The sequence below is a fragment of the Mus musculus genome, chromosome 3 (genome assembly GCF_000001635.26).
Source record: "Mus musculus strain C57BL/6J chromosome 3, GRCm38.p6 C57BL/6J".
Taxonomy (NCBI): Eukaryota; Metazoa; Chordata; class Mammalia; order Rodentia; family Muridae; genus Mus; species Mus musculus.
This window is the reverse complement of record NC_000069.6, coordinates 146,341,367-146,352,231: the sequence shown is the minus strand read 5'-3', so window position 1 is coordinate 146,352,231 and position 10,865 is coordinate 146,341,367. Positions and strand designations below refer to the sequence as shown.

The following is a 10,865-nucleotide window of genomic DNA, read 5'->3' as shown; positions in this document are numbered from 1 at the left end:
CAGGCCTCCCCAGTTCCCCACCCCCCACTCCCATCCAAATCTGTCCAGTGGATACTTCACACGCAGGTCTAACATATCAATAACAATGGTGGCAGCCATTTTGAGCACCCACTGCATTCCAGGCTTTGTTGCTGTGTGATAATAAAATATGTATTATTGTAAATCATGGAGAAATTGTATTATTATCACCATTTTACAGCCCAGGAGCCTGGGGTGCAGAAACATCATCTGCTAGTGGGTAGCCATAAGGATGGGAATATAAAAACTGAGTCCAGGTTTGTCTACACATCTGGATAATTTGAATAACTCTGAAAAATATCTACCATGGTCTAGAATACAGCACTTTACCTAGCATGTGAGAAGCCCTGGGTCCCAGCCCCAACAATGCAAAAAAACAACAGAAGCATAAAAAAACAAAAACAAAACAAAAAAGCTCTATGGAAGATCAACAGATCAACATACAGGAAGTCCTGTGCTGACATCAGACCTTAATAGCTCTCTAGGTGATTCTATTTTGTAGTCTGCACAAAGAACCAAGCAACTGGTTAAAACAAACAGTAATTGGGTCCCTTAGGGGATAAGCCCCTGGGACACCTGGGTGTGTAGTGTATCTAGGTGATATAACACTTACGTATTATGTACAAGACCCTGATTTTCATCCACAGCACCAGGAGAGAGAGAGAGAGAGAGAGAGAGAGAGAGAGAGAGAGAGAGAGAGAGAGAGAGAGATTGCCCTGGGTGGACCCACAAGCAGCCTAGCTCAAGCAGAAACACCAGAAGGGAGCCCTTTTCTTATTTTAGAGTATTGCCAATATCAAGGATAAGGAGAGTGATCGATTCCTCCTGGGGCTGTGCTGGGATTAAAGGTGTGTGCCACTATGCCCAGCAACAGCCTGAGATTTTATTCAGCCAGTTTAGGTTTCAAAATAAGAATGTTATAACTTTACTGAATAAGAATAATAAATACTTGTAAGTTGATTACAGTTGTGGCCAAAGCTACGGTCATACAGGCCCAGATTCTGCTTAGTCATATTGGTTTTATTCTTAGAATATTTACAGAGTCAATTCTAGGCATTAAAGGGGAAATAGACAATGTCCATGCATGAGACAGAGGGGCCGGATTGCCTCCTTCTCTGCCAAGAATCTGTCTACTGGGGATTCAAAATGGTGGTTTGCTCGTTCACATTTTGACATTGTGACCATTCATGCTTAAGAATCAGAATTGAATAAAAACAAAACCCAAAAATAACAAAAAAAAAAAAAAACCTAAAATATTGCCCCCAAATTTGTAATACTTTAAGTCACTTTATGACTTTGGGTTGGACTGTATTGATAGCTCTTCTGGGCTCCATGTGACCCACAGGCCATGGGCTGGAATTATCCTGTGGAAGATGAGTCAGGTTGCTTCCTGTGCTGAGACTAGCTCTGACAGTGACCGGTCTATATCTGGACTGATGCAGACTCGAGGAGATGGCACAGAGTGGGTCATTTCAAGGTCAACTCTTTTGTGGGGAAATCCAGGGATGTTGAACGTACGACCAAGCTCAGGGATGTAAGATCCAGCATTTGAACCACACTGTTCTCTGACCCTCCTACAGAAAGATTTAAGAACCTTGGAAAGGCCATATCATAGGCTAGCAGTGGATGACAGAATTCAAGAAGGGTTGGCTTGGTCTGTGTGATGATCAGGGGCTCTGAGCATGTGCTTGGGGCAATGTCTTGATTCTTTAAGCAGTGTGGGAAGATGCACTTTAGTTGTGACTGGCATGGGACTGCCTAAGTGGACGAAATGAGCTCAGCACTAAGACTGGCGCATTCGTCGCTCTCTTGTGACTGGATGTGATGTGAGCAGGTCTCTCAGGCTCCTGCAGCCGGAACTTCCTGCCATGGTGGACTATAGCCTGGGCAGCTGGCCTGAACCCCTCTCCTTTAAGTTGCTTTGTCAGAATGGTTTTATCACAGCAAGTCACTAAAGGAGCCCAGGGTCTAGCAACTTTCCTGGACTTCAGTCCCGGCTGTGACCCACAGCAAGTGCTGTTCATTCTGTGGGTGGCGGCACCCGCGGGCAGCCCATGAGGTCACTTCCTTTTGTGAGTGGCTGTAAGGCAGGAGTCACAGCTTTTGAAAATCCATGCTGGTCTGTCTTGAACTGATCAAGTATCTAGCAATCTGATAGAGAGACAGATAATTGTTAGACTGAACCAGCTTCACCAGCTTCTCCGTTGGTGCTGCCTGACAGCTGTCATTGGTAGTATAAAGATGTCCCTCCCTTCAGGCTCTCACCCTGCTCTCTCTCTCGGGAGAGGGGCGTGTCACACTTGCCAGCTTCACCTCCATTCTTCCTTACCTGTTTTTTCCAGTGCTGGGCATCAACTCCAGGAACCTCCTTCATGCCTGGTAAACATTGGACCACCAGGTCAGCACCCACAGACCTTCCTACCTGCAGGAGGGCTTTGGATTTGATAAGAAAAGCAACCACTTTGTAACAACCAGTGATCCCTTGCCCCGCTGGCTCAGCCACACGGCTACCGAAATGCTTTTGTTGGTCTAGGGAGGGCTGGGCTCATTCTTTTTCTCTAGATGTGTGGCTCTCCATAATCCATCCCCAGCTGTTGACTTGCTAAGGGCTTGATGATGATGACTCAGCTGCTCTGTGGCAGAAAGCAGGCGCGTTTGTCACGGGATACCCAGTACCTTCCAGTGAGGGGTTGGAGGCAGGAGGGTCAGAGGTTCAAGGTCATTCTCAGCTACATAGAAAGTTTGAAGCCAGCCTGGGCTACACGAGATCCTGTCTCAAAACAAAACAGAACACCTTAAATAAACAAACAGGCATCGTCTCCCTTTGCCCCTGGGGGAAAAGCAGGCGTTACCTAGTAAATGATAAACCTTGGGTTACACGACTCTCCCCAAATTTCCACAGCGTCGCCAGTTTTTCTCGAGAGATGAGCATTTGGGGCATGGTGTAGTCCCTAGAATCCTGGGTTCATCTTGCAACAAGATACCACTAAGCTGTCCTTTGTGCCATGCTGAAGTGAGATAGACCATTCTTCCCACGTTTGATCAGCATTGGCCAAGCATTCCCGGTATGTGCTAGGGTGGGGCAGCTCTCATGGACACAGAACTTCTGAAGTTGGCTTTCATCTGCTCCTTCCTTCCATCCCTGGAGCCTATGGCCACCCACTATGCTTTAACACTAGGGAGAGCTGCACCCGGCTTTGTCTGAGTTCTGCTTTAGACTTGGAGCCATAGACAGCGGGAGCTAGGCAGGGCTTGGAGCTGTGTGGTCCAGCCGCTCACCATCAGCCCATGCTGCTGTAGGTAATCAGAGTGATCTTGCTTACTTCACCAAGATGGATCCACCAGAATCTTTCTTGGCCAGTCTGCAACCTTCTTATTTCTGAGAAAAAAATATTTCTTTGATGCCTCCTCAGGAGAATCACCCCCCACCCACGATGTCCCCAACACAAACGATAAACCCTACATCATGCAAAGTAGGACCTCACTGGATCCTAGTTGAATCTGTGTCAGAAGCAGAGTTTACAGACTCCTAATAGTGTGGCATAGCTGGAAGTACGTCAAAAAGCTCTGAGCTCTGGGAGGTTCTAGGTGGTTCTCTGGCACAAATACTTCATGACTTTCTTTGCCTTGTATGTTTGCCTCATGGGTCATATTCCTCAGAGTGTTGCCATCAAGCCCCCCTCCCCTCCCCGATTTTTTTGCTAGCTATGGGAAGATCTGTGCGTACTTAAACTGGAAGAATAATTGGGACCATTTTGATGTGATACCAGGCAATATTCCTATTTGAGAAATAAATTTATGCTTAGAACAAAACTACATTTCAAATAGTGTCAGTGATTTACACCTTCTTGGGCTTCAGAGAAAATCTGAGCTTAACAGAGATCTTCTCAATTCTAGGAACGTTCAGCATTGCCACAGATGTACCATGGTAAGGGAGCTTGTCTCCAGGGTGAGAGAAGGTTCACATAACAGGGCTGCCACTATCACCCTTCACGCTGAAGACGTACACACAGTGTGATCCAACAGCTTCCAGTCTAGTCTGCCCTGTTGTAAAAGGCTTCTCACGTCCACTGTATTGATGGCCTGACCCGCTCACTAATGGACTGTGATGTGTGGTTGGAGAAATCCTGCAGCAGGAGAGGGGAGGAGTGGCCGCAAGCTCAAGACTAACTGGAAGCTGAGACGGCTGCTGGGAAGGAAGGTTTGGGGAATGTGGTGGGATCTACATCCAAGATGTACTACTGATCCATGGAAGCCTGGGGCGCTCGGAGGAGGAGCTGGGCTGTCTGGATGACGAGATGGTGGAGATGTCCGTGCTTGTAGGGAGGGTGTGGAGCAAGAAAGCCCTGTGTTCTTTCTCTCTTTCAGTAACACGGTGTGATCAGGAACAGTGCCACCCTGCTCTCAGTGGAAGGATCTCTGCCATCCCTCGGGAGAAGCTCCCATTCCGGAGATGAAACTCCACAGTCAACTTCATGACACTCTGCATAGTCCTGACATTTCGACTGCATCTCAGTAAGTCCCTTGAGGCACATAAGTGGCCAGGCCCCTCCCCCGAAGACCATGACCCACCAGGTTCCACTTACAGACATTAACTGTCCTAATGGCCAGCCCCAGCTCCTGCCCTATACAGTAAAAGGCCCAAGCGTCAAACTAGAACTCTTGCCACTCCCCACCCTGGAAAGCCCTGCCCCTAAGCAATCCTGTACAACCCCTGTCTACTGCAGTCTGCTGCTTCTCTCCCAAGCAGAGGTTGCCTCCCTCCTGGGGTTCTCCCTCCCAACAACTCTCTTATGTGAGGGTTGTTGCCCCCTGCCACTTGGTGGTATTCTTGGTTCCCAACTCTAAGTGCCCTGGCTCCGAACAGAAAGGCTTCCCTATAGAAGTGTCCCAGCTCTCCTTCAGTTGCAGGCGAAGGATTCCCTTATCCAAGTTCTGCTCTGAGAGGTATCCTAGCAGTTCGGAGACACCATAAAGGAATACCATAAAGCATAAAGCCACGCTGTACAACAAACCTCACACAAGAGATTGTCGGGAGGGAAAAACCCAGGAGGGAGACTGCCTCTGCTTGGGAGAGAAACAGCAGGGAACTAGGCAGAGCACAGGATTTATATATAGGATTTGGGGTGGGGGTGGAGCTTTCCTGGGTGAAGGTTTCCAGAATGAGGATTGGTGAGATTTCAATTCCTGAGCTTGGGTGAGCTCAGGATTGGTGGGTTTTCCTGTCCAGGGACTGGTGGGTTTTAGTGTTTAATGATTGGTGGGTTTCTGTGGAAAGCCCAGGCAGGGATTGGTGGGATTTTGTTTCTTGGCCCTGGCCTTGGGATCGAATCAGGATCAAGTTTGTCCTTTGTCCTTTCATTCTTACACCAACATCCAGGACACCTTTTCATCCAACCTGCAGTACTTACACTCTCTCGACCCTGACGACACTAAATCCACACCTCATTTTATATACATAATACTTCCTAAAATTGGGATCAGTTGCAGTTCGTATCTGTTTCCATCACTGACAGTAAACATCATGAGGGCAATACGGTTTTACTCACTGTTGTACGCCCCTGTCTGTGACTGTGACTGTGACTCACACACAGCAGGTACTTCGTCAGTATTTGACATGTACAAGGAAGAATGATGAAGATCTGTCACCAGTGTTCTGTGCCACATAGTTGGCACTTTCACACTCCTTACCTTCTCTGCCTGTCACTTCAGCCAGCCATCCCTCCCTCCCTCCAATCCATCCATTCAACCATTCCCTCATTCCATCATCCCAACCCATCCCTCCCTCTATGCAAACAACCATCCATCCATCCGTCCATCCATCCATCCATCCATTTATCCATTCAATAATCCCTCCCTCCCTCCATCCATCTAAGCATCCATCCATCAAACTAGCCCTACCCCCACCCACCTGCCAGCCATCCCCCCTCCTTCTCCCATTCCCTTTTCACTTATCCAACACTCTCCTGTGTTGCTGTGCCAATCAATGTTATTAAGACGGGTGAGGCTACCCTGCCTCCGGATCTGAGAGACTGCTGGTGCAGCAGCCATGTAAGAGTAATGACAACAGAAATTGGAAATGCCACAAAGAAGGCTACTCCCCAAATCTCTGCTCTCATAACACCAAATGCTTTGCTTCCCTCGAACTTTTAAATTGTTTCACCCGCAGTGGCTGTGCTGCTAGACTCCATGGCCTAAATCTGTGTTGTGACAGCAGCCATATAAAAAGTATTAAATTGTTATAATACTAAGTAGGCTTTTCAAAATGTTTACACACACCAAAAGCCACAAATAATAAACAATTCACAAAGGAAATGGGGAACAGTTCTGTAGTGTGAAGCACAAACTGTGCAAATTGAATAGCCCCACCCCTCATCCCATGCTTCTCTCTAGCTAAAAATAAAGAGATCTGACCAGAGCCTAAGGTTTCTTTTTCTCCATGAGCCCTGACACGCACAGCCTTCTTTTCTGCCTGGTGCTCAATCCCTCCACCCCTTAGGCTCAGCCGCGGGTCTCAGCCTAATAATTCATAATGAAGATCTTCCCGCACCTTGTATAAACGCAGACTCCATCACTAATGGCACCCTTCCCTTTTCATCCACATCTAACCACAAGCTTAATGTTTCTATTTATTTACTTATCTCTCTTTCTAGACTGTGAACGTCACCGGCTGCTGTTCACTGTGACTCTGTCCCAAGAGGTTTTCACAGTCTCGGCACAGAATAGTCATAAATGCGGTTTAAAGACAGGACTGTTAGGGCGGCTCAAAGGAGGAGCAGGGAAGCCCTTTCTCTGAGGCGCCAGACGGAGGCGTAGGCAGCGGTGGAACCACAGCGACCCCACGCTGCGGTTCTGGGAAATTGTCATGTCCCAGAAAGCGCTCCTCACCAGACTTCTCAGGCCTTGGAGGGAGGGTTATTGGCATTCTAGCATGGCTCTTAACCCATTAAACTTGATTCTTTATTCTTTTCCTTAATTAAAAAATTTGAAATCTGCCCTCGAACATCTCCCCACAGAGAAAGACATTTGGAAACATGCTGTGGCTCAGACTGGCGTTGCTATGGTAACAACCCCGCAACCATTTTGAAATCTTACATTTTCAGATTTCTATGCTTTAAAAATTCCTGCTTACATCTGCAGTTGCTTTTTTTTTTTAAAGCTTTCCTTCCTTCGATTTATTGTATTTACGTTGTTTCACCTTTTAAGTTGTTAAATAACATTGTTCAAATTCCTCAGCTGGGACTGGTGAGGCAGATACACAGCCCTGGAGCCTTCGTGGTAGAAGAGGGCTGCCTCCCACAATTGTCTGGCTTTTACACCTCTGCAAATCAATAAGTGTAAGAAAAAAGTCAAAATTGCCCAGGGAGCCAGCAGGAGGCTGTGCTGCTCAGAGAGAGAGCACACATTCTGGAAGAGTGACTGCATTGTACCCAAGCGTTCCCGAGAAGCAGTTGGAAGTCAGTTAGGTTCTAATCCACTCAGGCCTGGAAACTGCTTTCGCCAAGTCCTGCATTCCTGGCATTGTCCACCCAGTGATCTGCTGCCACCATATTGCGTGCCAGTACTGTGACCCCCGACTGCCTGTTGCACACACTTGTGTCCCATCATTACTCACCCCAGAGGACAAGAAACTACGGGCAAAGGAATCAGAGCATTCGGCACTTAATTAGGACGAGTCTAGCACGAATCCCCTGAAGGCTGCCCATCCCCGCTGTTGGGAGGAACATTGTCAAAGACCACTCTGCTAATGACCAGGGGTCCTTCTGGGTCTGGGAAATCAACTGTTGATGTTGTGTGATGTAGGACACTGTAAGAGGTGGAAGTGTTATAGTGGAAATACTGGGGAAAAAAAAGCCACAGAAAGCTTTCTGATGATTTACAGAGATATGAGATCCAATGAAAAAAGAGTGGGAGGAAGCCAGATGTCTACATCTTCTCACATACAGTCAAGTGGGCTGCCTCAGCCTTCTGGAAGCTTCCTCCCGCAAGGCCCAAAGCCCTGATGTCTCTTTTACTAGTGGTATGATTTTTTTTTACTCCACCCACTTCAGATTTTATTTTTTAAAAATAACAAGTAAGTGACGGTTGTTTCATTAGAGCGCGTGTCTGGTAGAAAAGAAACCCCATCTCAGAATGTACACTGTGAAAGCAGCTCTCTCGTTTTACACTCACCTGTCAGGAGCTTGCCTTGGAGCAGTTTGGTGAATAATTACGTATGTGTGCACACAAACATGCATAGTGAGGTGCACTTCAGCCACATATGATTAGGTGTGTATGATTCAACCTAAGGATCGCTTCAGAGTGCAGTTTATACTGTTACCTTGAATTGGAGTTTGAGTCTTAGGTCCACAGAGATGTGCTGTTTCTGGAATCTGACTCACATCTGCCCTCTACTGGATCCTGGCCTCCCTACACTCCCCTCCCATTTGTTGGTCCATGTGGGGCGTCTACATCAGAGTTTGCACTTTGCCTCAGCCTTTCTGTTGCCTTGCCCTCCAGCCCCACCTTTAAAGGAATTGAATGATGGACATAAGGGATGGAGGCGAATCCTAGTTTTTTATTCTGTGGTGGACTTCGTGGGCTTCTCATTTTTGGTAGTGGATAGAATACATAAAAGCGTATCCCACGGAGAAAATGTAAAATCCAGGGTGAAGTGCCCCAGCTTCAGAATGGCTGTTCTAACCACATAGACATTCATTGAGATACATTGACTTCAGTTCTGGTTGACTTTGGTGTATCATGTTTATTTTATTGACAAGTTATTTTTGTAATGAAGGTAAATAATCAAGGAGATTTAAAGCAAAGCTGTGGCACTGAGCATATTCCTCAGAACCAGTTTATTTAAGGAAGGAGCAGCCCCTCAGTTATTATGGAGTCTCAAATGTCCCCTACCCGCTCACATGCTTGAACTCAGCTACTGTAGCTATTTCCAGAACCTTTGACACTATGGAATTTGTAGGAAGTTGGTCAATAGGGGTGGACCTGAAAGGTGATAACCACTCTGGTTTTCATTAGACTCTCCACTTCCACCCAGCTCTGTGCTATGGCCAGCCACAGGGCACTTCACCCTCTGTCAGGGACCAAGCTACTACAGTCACTATGCTTTATCCACTGTGATGGACTGAGAATCCCCAAAACTGTGAGCCAGCACCAACCCTTCCTCCCTGAGGCTGCTTCTGACAGATACTTGCTCACAACAACAGAAGTAATGAATGTACCTCGCCTTGTCCTACTGTTACTATGTATCCCACTTTGTAACTACAATGTTACAGTCTTCCATTGTGTGCCATTGTCTCTGGACACATTGTATCACCTCTCTCTGGCTTGCACCTCTGTGGGCCATGTGCTCACCTGAGCTTTTTCCACCAATCTAGTTGCCACTTTGCTGTTTTATCACCCAGGCTTGGCTCTTTTAGTACTAGGATTTCCCAGATAGACACAGTCAAACACACACAGTGTATGTCTTGTGTTTTTTTTTTTTTTTTAACTCAAGATAGCTCTTTGCCTTAAGAATCAAATGAGAAAGCAGTGTTTCATTGCAAAGAGGGTGCAAATGGCTTCATGATGAAGTTACATTGTTCTTTGTTTCCAAGTGGAATTTTAAGGTCCAATGACTTGTAGATCTTCTTCCCTCTTCCCCTATCCAGCATTTCCTTCACATTCTTCATTTTTACCTACAAGTCCCTTCATAATGAGAGAGGTCTTTATTTGGGGTGTAGCCCTCTGCTAGACACAGTGCGGGATATGGAAAAGCCATGAGGCCAACTCTTTTAAAAGGGTGTTAATTGGATTTTCCCCATATAAAACCCCCCATAGCATTTTATTTCCTGGCTTCGTTTCTCACAGTCAACTTCATTCGCCCATTTAATGCAATTTGCTTCTCATGATAAGATTCTATTAAGTGATTATTAAGACATTCTGAGTTCCTTCAGCCAAGTCCGCCTATAATCATTACCTACCTCCTGGGGGTGATGCGAGGTGTAATTAACTAAAGCTCACTATTACCTCGCAGCATCCAGAACTACAAACAGAGACCATTTGACACAGCAACCCTCCAGCTCCTGAACTCACTCAGGCAGCAGGCATGGTGCAGCCTGTTCACATTTGCATAAGTCCCCAAGATCTGTGCTGGATGAGAGTCAAGGTTGAGTGGATTATGTGAAAACAGCATACTGGAAATTGCCTGTCTTTATTTATATCAAATAGTATCCCTAAGGGTTGATTTCTTTTCGTTTCGAAACCATATTATTTAATAGTCCTAATCTTAGTTAGTGTTAATTAAAGAAACACATACAAAACTTCCACTGGTAATTGAAATATGCTGGAGCAAATCATCTAGCTTTACCCTCAAGCCTTTCATTCCAGTCTCCCAAATTCCTCATGTATGTGAATCACGGGACTGGCACCCAAAGCCATGTAATGTTGAAAGACAGAGTGGAGGGCCTTGGCAGGGAATAAAAACAACAAACCCACAAATGGTAAGGGATGGCTTCTCACACCTACTCCAAAACTTTCCTAAGAACTAAGATATAGAAATACAGAGAGGGAGAAATAGAGAGAATGAGCTAGCAACAAAAGAAGTGGGAGACAGGAGGGAGAGAGGGAGGGAGGGAAGGAGAGAGAGAGAGAGAGAGAGAGAGAGAGAGAGAGAGAGAGAGAGAGAGTCCAAGCAGCTTAAATACTTTACTAATGAAACTGCTCAATTCAAACACCACAAGTTCCAGGCCCCGGGTGTGTGTGTGTGTGTGTGTATGTGTGTGTGTGTGTGTGTGTGTGTGCTCTCATAGTGAGCTGGTTTAAAGTCCGGGGAAGATGAGAGGCATTTAATTAGGAAAGGGAGGCGAACT

At 46.3% G+C, this 10,865-nt stretch overlaps 1 long non-coding RNA gene across 1 annotated transcript; it reads right to left on the bottom strand.

The window, feature by feature from the left end:
- Positions 1–1,017: 1,017 nt before the first annotated feature.
- On the bottom strand, positions 1,018–5,798 carry Gm40167. Its single transcript, XR_867699.1, has 2 exons — positions 2,348–5,798; positions 1,018–2,169 (listed from the first exon to the last, which is right to left on the bottom strand). It is a non-coding gene; the product is annotated as a predicted gene, 40167 (long non-coding RNA).
- Positions 5,799–10,865: the final 5,067 nt, after the last annotated feature.